Source organism: Bos indicus, chromosome 8 (genome assembly GCF_029378745.1).
Source record: "Bos indicus isolate NIAB-ARS_2022 breed Sahiwal x Tharparkar chromosome 8, NIAB-ARS_B.indTharparkar_mat_pri_1.0, whole genome shotgun sequence".
NCBI classification, from domain to species: domain Eukaryota; kingdom Metazoa; phylum Chordata; class Mammalia; order Artiodactyla; family Bovidae; genus Bos; species Bos indicus.
This window is the reverse complement of record NC_091767.1, coordinates 8160883-8174481: the sequence shown is the minus strand read 5'-3', so window position 1 is coordinate 8174481 and position 13599 is coordinate 8160883. Positions and strand designations below refer to the sequence as shown.

At 39.3% G+C, this 13599-nt stretch overlaps 1 protein-coding gene and 1 long non-coding RNA gene across 2 annotated transcripts in view; both read left to right on the top strand.

Annotated features, from left to right (window-relative positions):
* Positions 1 to 13599, top strand: part of XKR6 (XK related 6) — a 266199-nt gene that overhangs the window by 77829 nt on the left and 174771 nt on the right. The gene's annotated exons all lie outside the window — the stretch shown is intronic.
* The window catches only part of LOC109562786 (uncharacterized), a 98028-nt gene that overhangs the window by 76547 nt on the left and 7882 nt on the right, over positions 1 to 13599 (top strand). Inside the window, exon 1 of the long non-coding RNA XR_011567993.1 lies at positions 1 to 13599. This exon is cut by the window's left edge and continues 76547 nt beyond it. This is a non-coding gene — a long non-coding RNA (uncharacterized lncRNA).

Below are 13599 nucleotides of genomic sequence, written 5' to 3'. Positions count from 1 at the left end.
GCTTTAGCATCATTCCTTCCAAAGAAATCCCAGGACTGATCTCCTTCAGAATGGACTGGTTGGATCTCCTTGTAGTCCAAGGGACTCTCAAGAGTCTTGTCCAACACCACAGTTCAAAAGCATCAATTCTTTGGCGCTCAGCCTTCTTCACAGTCCAACTCTCACATGCATACATGACCACAGGAAAAACCATAGCCTTGACTAGACGAACCTTTGTTGGCAAAGTAATGTCTCTGCTTTTGAATATGCTGTCTAGAGTGGTCATAACTTTCCTTCCAAGGAGTAAGCGTCTTTTAATTTCATGGCTGCAGTCACCATCTGCAGTGATTTGGGAGCCCAGAAAAATAAAGTCTGACATTGTTTCCACTGTTTCCCCCATCTATTTCCTGTGAAGTGATGGGACTGGATGCCATAATCTTCGTTTTCTGAATGTTGAGCTTTAAGCCAACTTTTTCACTCTCCACTTTCACTTTCATCAAGAGGCTTTTTAGTTCCTCTTCACTTTCTGCCATAAGGGTGGTGTCATCTGCATATCTGAGGTTATTGATATTTCTCCTGGCAATCTTGATTCCAGCTTGTGTTTCTTCCAGTCCAGCGTTTCTCATGATGTACTCTGCATATAAGTTAAATAAGCAGGGTGACAATATACAGCCTTGACGTACTCCTTTTCCTATTTGGAACCAGTCTGTTGTTCCATGTCCAGTTCTAACTGTTGCTTCCTGACCTGCATACAGATTTCTCAAGAGGCAGGTCAGGTGGTCTGGTATTCCCATCTCTTTCAGAATTTTCCATAGTTTATTGTGATCCACATAGTCAGAGGCTTTGGCATAGTCAATAAAGCAGAAATAGATGTTTTTCTGGAACTCCCTTGCTTTTTCCATGATCCAGTGGATGTTGGCAATTTGATCTCTTGTTCCTCTGCCTTTCCTAAAACCAGCTTGAACATCAGGAAGTTCATGGTTCACATATTGCTGAAGCCTGGCTTGGAGAATTTTGAGCATTACTTTACTAGCATGTGAGATGAATGCAATTGTGTGGTAGTTTGAACATTCTTTGGCATTGCCTTTCTTTGGGATTGGAATGAAAACTGACCTTTTCCAGTCCTATGGCCACTGCTGAGTTTTCCAAATTTGCTGACATATTGAGTGCAGCACTTTCACAGCATCATCTTTGAGGATTTAAAATAGCTCAACTGGAATTCCATCACTTCCACTAGCTTTGTTCGTAGTGATGCTTTCTAAGGCCCACTTGACTTCACATTTCCAGGATGTCTGGCTCTAGGTCAGTGATCACACCATCATGATTATCTGGGACATGAAGATCTTTTTTGTACAGTTCTTCTGTGTATTCTTAACACCTCTTCTTGATATTTTCTGCTTCTGTTAGGTCCATACCTTTTCTGTCCTTTGTCAAGTCCATCTTTGCATAAAATGTTCCCTTGGTATCTCTAATTTTCTTGAAGAGATCTCTAGTCTTTCCCATTCTGTTGTTTTCCTCTATTTCTTTGCATTGATCACTGAGGAAGGCTTTCTTATTGCTTCTTGCTATTCTTTGGAACTCTGCATTCAGATACTTATATCTTTCCTTTTATCCTTTGCTTTTCGCTTCTCTTCTTTTCACCGCTATTTGTAAGGCCTCCCCAGACAGCCATTTTGCTTTTTTGCATTTCTTTTCCCTGGGGATGATCTTGATCCCTGTCTCTTTTACAATGTCACGGACCTCATTCCATAGTTCATCAGGCAGTCTATCTATCAGATCTAGGCCCTTAAATCTATTTCTCACTTCCACTGTATAATCATAAGGGATTTGATTTAGGTCATACCTGAATGGTCTCGTGGTTTTCCCTACTTTCTTCAATTTAAGTCTGAATTTGGTAATAAGGAGTTCATGATCTGAGCCACAGTCAGGTCCTGGTCTTGTTTTTGTTGACTGTATAGAGTTTCTCCATCTTTGGCTGCAAAGAATATAATCAATCTGATTTCAGTGTTGACCATCTGGTGATGTCCATATGTAGAGTCTTCTCTTGTGTTGTTGGAAGAGGATGTTTGCTATGACCAGTGCATTTTCTTGGCAAAACTCTATTAGTCTTTGCCCTGCTTCATTCTGTATTCCAAGGCCAAAATTCCCTGTTACTCCAGGTGTTTCTTGACTTCTTACTTTTGCATTCCAGTCCCCTATAATGAAAAGGACATCTTTTTTGAGTGTTAGTTCTAAAAGGTCTTGTAGGTTTTCATAGAACCGTTCAACTTCAGCTTCTTCAGCGTTACTGATTAGGGCATAGACTTGGATTAATGTGATATTGAATGGTTTGCCTTGGAAACGAACAGAGATCATTCTGTCGTTTTTGAGGTTGCATCCAAGTACTCCATTTCTTTTGTTGACCATGATGGCTACTCCATTTCTTCTGAGGGATTCCTGCCCGCAGTAGTAGATATAATGGTTATCTGAGTTAAATTCACCCATTCCAGTCCATTTCAGTTCTCTGATTCCTAGAATGTCGACATTCACTCTTGCCATCTCTTGTTTGACCACTTCCAATTTGCCTTGATTCATGGACCTGACATTCCAGGTTCCTATGCAGTATTGCTCTTTACAGCATTGGAACTTGCTTCTATCACCAGTCACATCCACAGCTGGGTATTGTTTTTGCTTTGGCTCCATCCCTTCATTCTTTCTGGAGTTATTCCTCCACTGTTCTCCAGTAGCATATTGGGCACCTACTGACCTGGGGAGTTTCTCTTTCAGTATCCTATCATTTTGCCTTTTCATACTGTTCATGGGTTTCTCAAGGCAAGAATACTGAAGTGGTTTGCCATTCCCTTCTCCAGTGGACCACATTCTGTCAGATCTCTCCACCATGACCCGCCCGTCTTGGGTTGCCCCATGGGCATGGCTTAGTTTCATTGAGTTAGACAAGGCTATGGTCCTAGTGTGATTAGATTGACTCGTTTTCTGTGAGTATGGTTTCAGTGTGTCTGCCCTTCATATGATCTAATTGTTTCCAACACAGAGGAGACTTTAAACCTAAATTACCATAGCCTGGTGTTATCTATATAAATCCATCCCATAATTGTTGGAGATTTTTTCCTCCTTTGCTGAAACTTTTCTTGTTGCTCTGATTGAGCTTGAGCAATAGGAAAAACCTCAAATTTATGGCCAGAGTCAGAGCAGGCATAATTAATTGGCCCAGTGAGGGGATCCCATCTAGTAATATCACAGTAACCTGAATATGACTATAATTTTTTTTTAAGTAAATTTTCTCAGGGCCAACCAGTTAGAGTCTTGTAGTAGAGAAATTTAACAACGTAACCCAGAACTAGACACAGGTAATTGGCCACAAACCCAACAACTGAATTGATTTCTAAAACTAGCATAGAATCAGGCCTATGATAGAAAAGCATTTGATTTATATGCAGAGGTATAAGAACTCAAGCAAACATAAATGATCATACAAATCAGGTCCAACATCTTGGGCAAGCTGTCTACCTCTGATGTCGTCATCTTCTCATCCTGGTGTAGTAGTTTCTCCTGCTTGCGCATCATTTTAAGGTGAGATCAGGTCAGCTGTCTTCTCTATAGACCAATCCACTGTAGGGGCCAGTCAGGGCACTCTAGCCGGTTGTCCTCGTCAGGAGGAGACCAGGGACTAAAGGGTCTCAGTAGTGGCCGCTGGGTCTGGTCCATTGGCAGGCAAGCTGGCTCCTGAGTACCCCGAGTAGTCAGGATGTCAGTCTCAGCGAAGAAGAGTCCCCACCAGAGTCGCCATTTGTTGCAGGAAGGTGGACCCCTTCCAGGGCCTGAAACTGGGCTCTTGTCTAACACTTGGAAATGAATTGTCTGAGGAGATACATGTGCTGACAAAGCAAGAGACTTTATTGGGAAAGGGCACCCGGGTGGAGAGCAGTAGGGTAAGGGAACCCAGAACTGCTCTGCTGCATGGCTCACAATCTTGGGGTTATCTAGGGTGGGATATATAATCTCAGGCGGCCTGTCAGACTCAGAGGGGTTTAAAGATCTGCACTGCTGCTGATGCTGACCTTGAAGATGGAAGAAGGGACCCTTAGCCTGCCAACGCACGTGATGCGGTCTCTAGAAGCTCCCCTAGAGCCTACAGAAGCAGGAGTTGGCCTTGAGCTGTATCAGTATGACTGCAGAGTCTGCAGGCCAGATGAATTTGATCATAGCCTGGTGGGGTATATTGTATCTAGGTAAGAAGTGGCACTGTCAGGAACGGAGTTGGTTAGTCAGGTAATACAGGCAGGTTTTTATACTGTTAATGCGAATACCAGAGCACCCACATTTAGTACTCAGTTTTCAGTTCAGTTCAGTCGCTCAGTCGTGTCTGACTCTTTGCGACCCCATGAACTGCAGCACCCCAGGCCTCCCTGTTCATCACCAACTCCTGGAGTCCACCCAAACCCATGTCCATTGAGTCGGTGATGCCATCCAACAATCTCATCCTCCATCGTCCCCATCTTCTCCTGCCCTCAGTCTTTCCCAGCATCAGGGTCTTTTCCTGAGTCAGCTCTTCACATCAGGTGGCCAAAGTACTGGAGTTTCAGCTTTAGCATCAGTCCCTCCAGTGAACAACCAGGAGTGATCTCCTTTAGGATGGACTGGTTGGATCTCCTTGCAGTCCAAGGGACTAACAATAACCCTGTGTACGAGACAGCAAAAGAGACACTGATGTATAGAACAGTCTTATGGACTCTGTGGGAGAGGGAGAGGGTGGGAAGATTTGGGAGAATGGCATTGAAACATGTGAAATATCATGTATGAAACGAGTTGCCAGTCCAGGTTCGATGCACAATACTGGATGCTTGGGGCTAGTGCACTGGGATGACCCAGAGGGATGGTATGGGGAGGGAGGAGGGAGGAGGGTTCAGGATGGGGAACACATGTATACCTGTGGGGGATTCATTTTGATATTTGGCAAAACTAATACAATTATGTAAAGTTTAAAAATAAAATAAAATTAAAAAAAAAAAGTCTTCTCCAACACCACAGTTCAAAAGCATCAATTCTTTGGCGCTCAGCTTTCTTTATAGTCCAACTCTCATATCCATACATGATTACTGGAAAAACCATAACCTTGACTAGATGGACCTTTGTTGGCAAAGTAATGTCTCTGCTTTTTAATATACTGTCCAGGTTGGTCATAACTTTCCTTCCAAGAAGTATAAGCATGGCTGCAGTCACCATCTGCAGTGATTTTGGAGCCCCCAAAAATAAAGTCAGCCAGTGTTTCCACTGTTTCCCCATCTATTTCCCATGAAGTGATGGAACTGGATGCCATGATCTTAGTTTTCTGAATGTTGAGTGTTAAGCCAAGTTTTTCACTCTCCACTTTCACTTTCATCAAGAGGCTCTTTAGTTCTTCTTCACTTTGTGCCATAAGGGTGGAGTCATCTGCATGTCTGAGGTTATTGATATTTCTCCCAGCAATCTTGATTCCAGCTTGTGCTTCCTCCAGCCCAACATTTCTCATGATGTACTCTACATATAAGTTAAATAAGTAGGGTGACAATATACAGCCTTGATGTACTCCTTTTCCTACTTGGACCTAGTGTGTTATTCCATGTCCAGTTCTAACTGTTGCTTCCTGACGTGAGTACAGATTTCTCAAGAGACAGGTCAGGTGGTCTGGTATTCCCATCTCTTTCAGAATTTCCCACAGTTTATTGTGATCCACACAGTCAAAGGCTTTGGCATAGTCAGTAAATCAGAAATAGACATTTTTCTGGAACTCTCTTGCTTTTTCAATGATCCATCAGATGTTGGCAATTTGATCTCTGGTTCCTCTGCCTTTTCTAAAACCATCTTGAACATCAGGAAGTTCACGGTTCATGTATTGCTGAAGCCTGGCTTGGAGAATTTTATGCTTTACTAGTGTATGAGATGAGTGCAGTTGTGCGGTACTTTGAGCATTCTTTTGCATTGCCTTTCTTTGGGATTGGAATAAAAACTCAGTTTTACTAGAGTAATAATCCTGTGGTAGAGAATGATACCAGAGACTGTTTACCCTGACGTTTTAAAATATGTTAGATAATGGATTCTGTTGCTTAGATTTCTGTGCTCCCTGAACAAATGCTTGATTATAATTTAGCTTCCTGTGTGCATGTCTACATGGAAAGAGTTCAGTGAGCAAATGATTCAATTATCTGATTCCCTTTTATTATATATTGGTTTCCAGTGTGGTTTGCTTGTGGACACGGGTGTATGAGAATACAATGATCAGAGGGCACTCATTTCTCTTGGTTCTGTTGGCTGTTGTAACTTTTCACTGCTGAACTGGTATTCTGGTCTTAGTCCATTGAAATCAGTCCATCCCTGGGAGATGACTCTACTGGATACCTTTAACTGATTATTTTTGTACACCCTCAGAAGATTAGTTCTGGATCTTGGAATTCAGCTAGGTAATACAACTACAGAGGGCTTGTGGAACATAAAATGTTTTCTCCAGGTATCATAGCCCTGCTTCTGTAAAGCTGAGAAGCAAACATGAGTGAGCTTTGCTGAACTGAATTTCTGTAATTGAAAACCAGAAAAGAGGGAAGTATATCAGTTTTCAGAATCAAGAGAATTTCAACTTCTGGATAGTTTGGAAAAATAAGCCAAAAGTCAGGTGAGATATAGCATAACCAAGTGTAGAGTTTTGTACTGTATCATTTTTAAAGAATGTGAAGTGTTAGTTATCAGAAGATAAAATTTATTGGAAGTCACAAGAGTGCTCTGTAATGACCTAGAGGGGTGGGATGGAGGGGTAAGAGAGAGGCTCAAGAGAGATGGGATATTTGTATTCATATGGCTGATTTACGTTGTTGTTCAGTAGGAACTAACACAACATTGGAAAGCAATTATACTCCAATTTAAAAAAAAAGGCCTGAGAAGAGCTAAAATACCTACAGCTATGTTAGATGAATATATTACTTTCTAAAATAACTCTTAAATATCCTTCTAGATTTGTTCTAATAGTTCTAATGGAATATAGTCAGAACCCTTAAATGTTTAACTTAAATTTGATATCTTGCTCGACCTACCAAAATAAGGTGAAAATACTCAATGCTTATTTTCATTTACTAGAAGTATGTTAATTTGCTGCTAAAATCGATACACATGGGGGACATTGATGTTTAGCATTTGCTAAAACTATGAAGAATGGAAAGAATAGTAGTATTCTGCAAAGTTTCAAACAGCCCCATACACACATACATGTAAAGGGAAGCATACATGCAATAACTTGCAGGATATAATGGCTAGTTAGTATGGGCTGCCTTTGGGTTGTATTATTTGTAACAAAGTAATCATTTTTTTCAATTAAATGTATAGTTTACCTGGATGTCTAATTTTAATAGTTTCAATATGGGAGAACTAGACCACTGCCACCCACAGCTACTGTGGTAAGCACACATGAATTGCAGCATAATCTGAGCACTGTGTTCACAGAGTGATCAGATTGTACCAGGGCATTTGTTTAAAGACATTTCTTGTTTGAGTTCATACATATTTCATCATTATGAGAGAAAATAGGGCAAATCCATAATGTAATTTGAAATATACCTACTAATAGGGAATATTATTAAATATGCTTGCTTTCTTGGATTGTTGTAATTAGCTTTGTTATCAGTCTGTTTTCTTCCGTTCTGATCTGTCCACTGTGCACGTTTTGAATACCTACTATACAGAAAACATTAAGCTAAATACTGAGAGAAGTGGAAGATACAAAAATCAGTGACAGCTCGTGCTTTTAAGCTCAGGATAGAAGTCATTTCAGAAACTGAACTGTCAGTTGAAGAGAGGAGATGCTGTCTGTTAGGAGCAGGCAGGGAGCCTGTAGGCGAGGCCTTAGGAGTACTTGGCAGTGAACTGTATTTGCTTGCCTGTGCAGTGGAACCATAAGCTCCCGGGAGGCCACGCTGATGTGTGTCCCCATGCTCTGGCATGCAGTCACTTTTCAGGAAAGAGTGGATGAACAAATGTAGATCCCTCTACAGATTTGGCAGGAAACACAAAGAGGAAGAAGGACGTTCGCTAAGCTCAGTGGTGTGTTCAAGGAAATGGATTGTGGATTAGCTCTGGATCAGGAAATCTGAAAGTGTCTGTAGACAAAAGGAAAGGAAGCATTGGAGAGAAAACGGAAGATGTAAATGAAGGAGGGACTCATTCATGGAATAAAATTCCACAGGGACTGTGTGATAGGGGAAGAGTTAGCCTTAGAAAGAAGATCCTGTGTACCCATACATAGGAGCAAGAGAAGGGTTTGGAATTTATTATATTAGTAAGGGCTCAGGTAAAATTAATTAGCATTAATTAATATGCTGATAAGTCCCACAGCACTTTCAATTATAGTGGCCTAATAACTGAAGAAAAATGCAGGTTGAAAATGTTCAAAATTGTGTACATGCCAGTGGTTACGCACCGTGGCTCCCAGTGAGAAATGGTGCACTGTAATTATCAGGTGCATTTGTCATAAACTTTTGAGGGTGAAGGGCTCCTGCAAGTGCCAATATCTAGTCGTGCCAGAGGAGGAGATATGCCTTCTTGTCCTGCTGAATAATTCAGAAGTTCTGTCTCTGCTTAGTGCTGATTTGGGATAATCGTGGAAAGGTTTGTAGAGTTAAGACCATTTTTAAATGGACAGATTTTTTTTTTTTTTTTGGAGCCTATTTTGTTCATTTTTACCTCCTTCCTAGGAGACTGATTTTCTTCAGCAATGTTTTATTGGAAATCCTGGCCAGTTTCATGTATTGTCTATCATAGTGGGTATCACATTGAATGGCAAGATTGTTATTTGAAGGAGTTGGGTTTGGCGACTACGATCACAGGAGACATCTCTAGCAACAACACGCTCATTGGACTGGCCCTGTCTCTAGGATAGAGGGTATGGTAAACAAGCGATGACTGACTTTGAGGCACGTGCTGGGCTGTTATTGGATAGCCCATTAGGCACTTAAACGTAAACTAAACCTTGCAACCTGCCCCTCGTTTATAAGAGTGACAGTGTACTTTGCCTGCAGGTGCAGATTTAAGAGCATGAAGAAGCTAGTGGTGGCCAGCTTCAAGAAGCACAGTGCCCAGGGCCATGATGACAGTTTATATCGGGGTGACCACTGAGTGCCTCTGTGGTCCTCAAACATCCTCATGTTCAGAGGATGGCTCGTGAAACATAACTCAAGGCTGTAAATTCTCTTCCATTCTGAGAAATCAATCCATAGTCTTGAAATGCCGAAATAGCAAAGCATCCTTGAAAAACATTTTAGTTATAGAACAATAATTACATATATAACAAAAATTATATACAGTAGTTATAAAGTAATAAGTAGAAAGCCCTTCCCCCGTTCTTATATGTTTTGACAGTTTCTTGGATAGCTTTTCATAATTTTCATGTTTTTTTCCCTTTTTTTTACTCACACTTTTGCATACTTTTTAAAAATTATTTTTTAAATGAATGATATTGTATATCTATCTGTTTAGTGGTGTCATTTATGCACTTACTGATACTGATATCCCCTACTTTTCGAAAATTCTCTTTATTCTACTTCATTTTAAAGAAAGTCCTACTTTAGTGCCTGTTTTCTCTAACCAGAAGAATTCCAAGGAGGATTTTTGCTTTTATGAAAAAAAAAAGCAAAAAGCCAAAATAGCCTTCAGTGTCTGTCTTCCAGTGGGCTGTTACAGAGGCAGTGTGCACCCCAGTAAGTGAAAGTGGCCCCACTCAAGTCCTTCCCCAGGAACCACACTCAGCATCTCGGTATCTAGCTTCCATAGCTTTGAACTTTGTGAGCATCCGTGCTTATCTCGATTTATTTTGTGCATCCGTTAGCAGGATGTGACCTAAGGTAATTGCTTCTTTGCTTTATTCCATTTTGGCGTATGAATGGTTTTATAGGACTGCTGTTCTTTCAGATAGTTGGTGAAACCTGTTTATCTAGGACACCTTTCCTCAGCTAGATGAAATGAAACATAATTTTTTTAAACCAGCTTCCTTTTGACAGACATTAGGATGATTTTCCACATTTTTTTTTTTGTTATTGTACATTAATGTTAGAGCTGTAACATTGTCATTATAGTCTCCTTGTACAAATATTTTGGTTACATGAAAGAAGAAATATAAAGAATCCTGGTCCTAGAAGTCAAATTTGTGGGTCAAAAACATGTAGGTTTCCACATTTCTATAGATATTACCATTGTTCCACAAACATTTAGTATCAGTTTACACCTCTCCTAGTGGTATGGTTGAGCACCCTATCCTCCCAGTTCTTGATTGTCATTGCTCATCCGTTAGTATGTTGTTTTAACTTGCATTTCTTAAATTATGAGTGTTTGAAGATGTTTTCATGTTTATAGATCATTTTTACTTTTCAGTGAATTGTCTGTAGTCATTGCCCATTTTCCAATGAATTGTCTTTTTCTTAGCAATTTGTCAAGACTGTGCATATTAATATTTGATGCAAATATTTATCTTGGTTTATTGTTTGTTTTTGTTTATAATTGATTTTTTGTTTGATTTGTCTTTTATAATATCAATTGTGACTTCTTTTTGACTTCTACAATTAAAAAAATCAAAGTCCTTCCTGTATTTCAAAATTTATTAAATACTTTTTTCTTCAAGAATTTTTATAGTCTCATGTTTTAACTTTAATTGTGGTATATCTAGAATTTGTTTTGTAAAGGAATGAAGGTAAGGATTTAGCCATAAGTTTTCCAAGTGGCTAGCAGTTGTCTCAACATGATTTTTTGGAACATTTTCCCATCTTCCCATAGAATCCTTAAATTTGAGATTTTCTGACTGATAAATGTATGGCACTTATAGTATCATCTAAACTAAGGGACTGATTTTCATGAGAACGTATATTTCATTGGATACACTTAAACAGATAGGCATTGTTTTTATAGAAATTTGATTCTGTGATTTGTTGAAATTTATAATTAACTTAATGGAACTGTTTGATTTTGTTAAACAGGAGACCTCAGTATAGGAGTCTTGAAGTGACACATGGAGTTTTATGATTAGTATAGTTTAAAACTGAGTATAAAATTACTTGCCTTAATTAGCTGTAAAACATGTCTTCTGAGTATTAAAATCTCTTGGCTTATCATTAAAGGCCTTGACCAAAGTGGGAGCAGTGAAAACTGTAGAACTTGAAGAATAGTATCAGATATTTGTTGTTGCATTTTCTGGGTTGGATGAATTGGTTCAGGAAACATGATGGAGCTGTAATTTGTATGACAGAACATACTATGACGGAAGCAAAAGGGGGAAATGAAGCTGTGAACATAGTATGCATGAGGCTAAAAGTTGCTCAAGGGAGAGATTTGAGTTTTGAAGAGGCAGCTACTTTTTGATTTTTGCCAAAGAATGCTAGGAAATATGAGTTGAGAAGAACTGCAAGTTCTCTTTGTTGATGTAAGACACAAATTTGAGATTTTTAGGTAAGTGTTTAAGGCTTATAGAAAAAATGTGTATCTATCGATTATTTATGTTTTCTTTGAAATTTATTGCAACGGAAAACAGGAATCTATGACATACGTGATAAATGAGGCAGCACTGACTGCTTACAAATAAGACCGGCATGCAGTTTTCCTTGATGAAAATTTTAATGCATCAGAATAAAAAGCTTACAGAATCATCTTATGAACATCCACGGGAAAATGATCTTCAAAGCTTATTGAATTTGTTTTTAATATTTTCACTTGAGGCAAATCATACCCTAAATCTAGATATGACTCAAAACAGTTATTGTCTTCTTTATTCTAAATATTTAAGTATAAATTACAGTTTATTACAGGATGGTTCTGAGACCTAGAAACTTCAAAGTCAAACCATTTAACTTTGTAACAGTTGTCTAGATACTAGATTTAGTTGGAGTTCACATAAAAAATTAAGAAGATAAGCTAATTCAGATGTGTTTATGACCCCTGATTTAAGACAAACATAGAGTTTAAATTGAATCATATGTATATATTTTGATATTTTTTGGTAAGGTACCATATTCATATACAGTTAAAGAATTTCGTTGGTATAGATCAAGCAGAGAAATGCGAAACATTAAACAATGTGTAGACGTTAGTGGTAATTCATGTATTTTACTTGGTGGATATTTATAAATGGCATAAAAATGTGTAAGATATTCATTTTCATTACACTATAGTTAAGGCCATCTCTTTTAGTGGAACTTTGGCTACAGAGTTTCTGAGTTTTAAATTGTAGCTTCAGGTGAATGAAGTACTCTTATAGTAAGTGATTTTCAAAGTTTCTTGGCTCGTTTAACTTTACAAAATAGTCTGAAATGTTTACACTTGTTGAAACCACTGAGGCTGTACAAATGAAAGAGAACTAATTTTCAGGATTAATGTAGGGTTTTGAAAACACAAGGTTCACATTAAAATAGAGACCAGGGCTTCCCTGGTGGTACAGTAGTTAAGAATCTGCCTTGCAATGTGAGGGACACTGGTTTGATCCCCAGTCTGGGAAGATCCCACACACTGTGAAGCACCGTAGCTACTGAGCCCGTGCTGTAGAGCCTGTGAGCCACAAGTACAGAAGCCCACGAGCTTGAGCCCATGCTCGGCAACGAGAAGCCACCACAGTGAGACGCTGTCACACCACAATGAGAGCGTAGCTAGAGAAAGCCCACCTGCGGCAGCAAAGACCAGCACAGCCAAAAAAGTTAAAATTAAAAAAAAAAGTAAAAAGAGACCAGTTGGTGACTGAATTCACTTGCATCGTGAACGCAGGGCTTCTCGTTGGGTTTTGTTTCCAGCCCTACCGTCTCATTCTGTTGTCCCTGATACCTACTGCCTTCCTCCTCTCGTGGAAACAGAGCAGTCCTTATTTTCTGTCCTCTCCACGTTATAACCCAGACCTAAGAGAAAAAGTTAGGAAATAAAAGGCTAGGATCCCACTCACTGAGGTTTGGAGCCATCTCTCATCTTTAGCATTTGGCTTCCAGCACTTAGAACATTCAGTTTGTTGAATGAGTGGAGCACTTTTTGATTGTAGAAACAGGTTAATTTCCGTCTACTTTACTGTTGGAAGGAGGAGTTCTTAGAACACACAGAAGTGTGTTTCTTAGGGCCAGACCACTCTTCTGGTTCATTATTACACTTCTTTCTTGCCTCGGTTTATGTGCATAAAGAAGAGCTTAGTTGCTCTCTAACATCATTAGCTCCATTAATGATATTGTTATGTTTAACTCTGTAAGAACTAAACATTTCATCATCTCAGGAGATGAATGAATAAAATACTACTCTGGCTCTGTTGAACCACCTTGGAATTAAATTGTCATTATTGTCATACCTAGCAGCTGACAGGGTAAGAAGGGTACCCTCTCATTCTAAGTAAGGTTATGATACTCTGGATGGAAATGTGTACATTTTCATTTTTCTGAGATTAATAATGGCTTCTAATATTTTACATTTCAGTGTCATGTTAGGTATTTCATTTCATGACCTTTTGTTCATTCACATGTATTTTTGTTTTTAGCTCTAAACGAAAGACATGAGGCCTAAGACTGAAATGAGGTTGTTTTGAGGTCATCTGATTTCTGACTAGAAGGTGTGCGATCGCCTCGTCCTGAAACCACTGCAGACAGAATG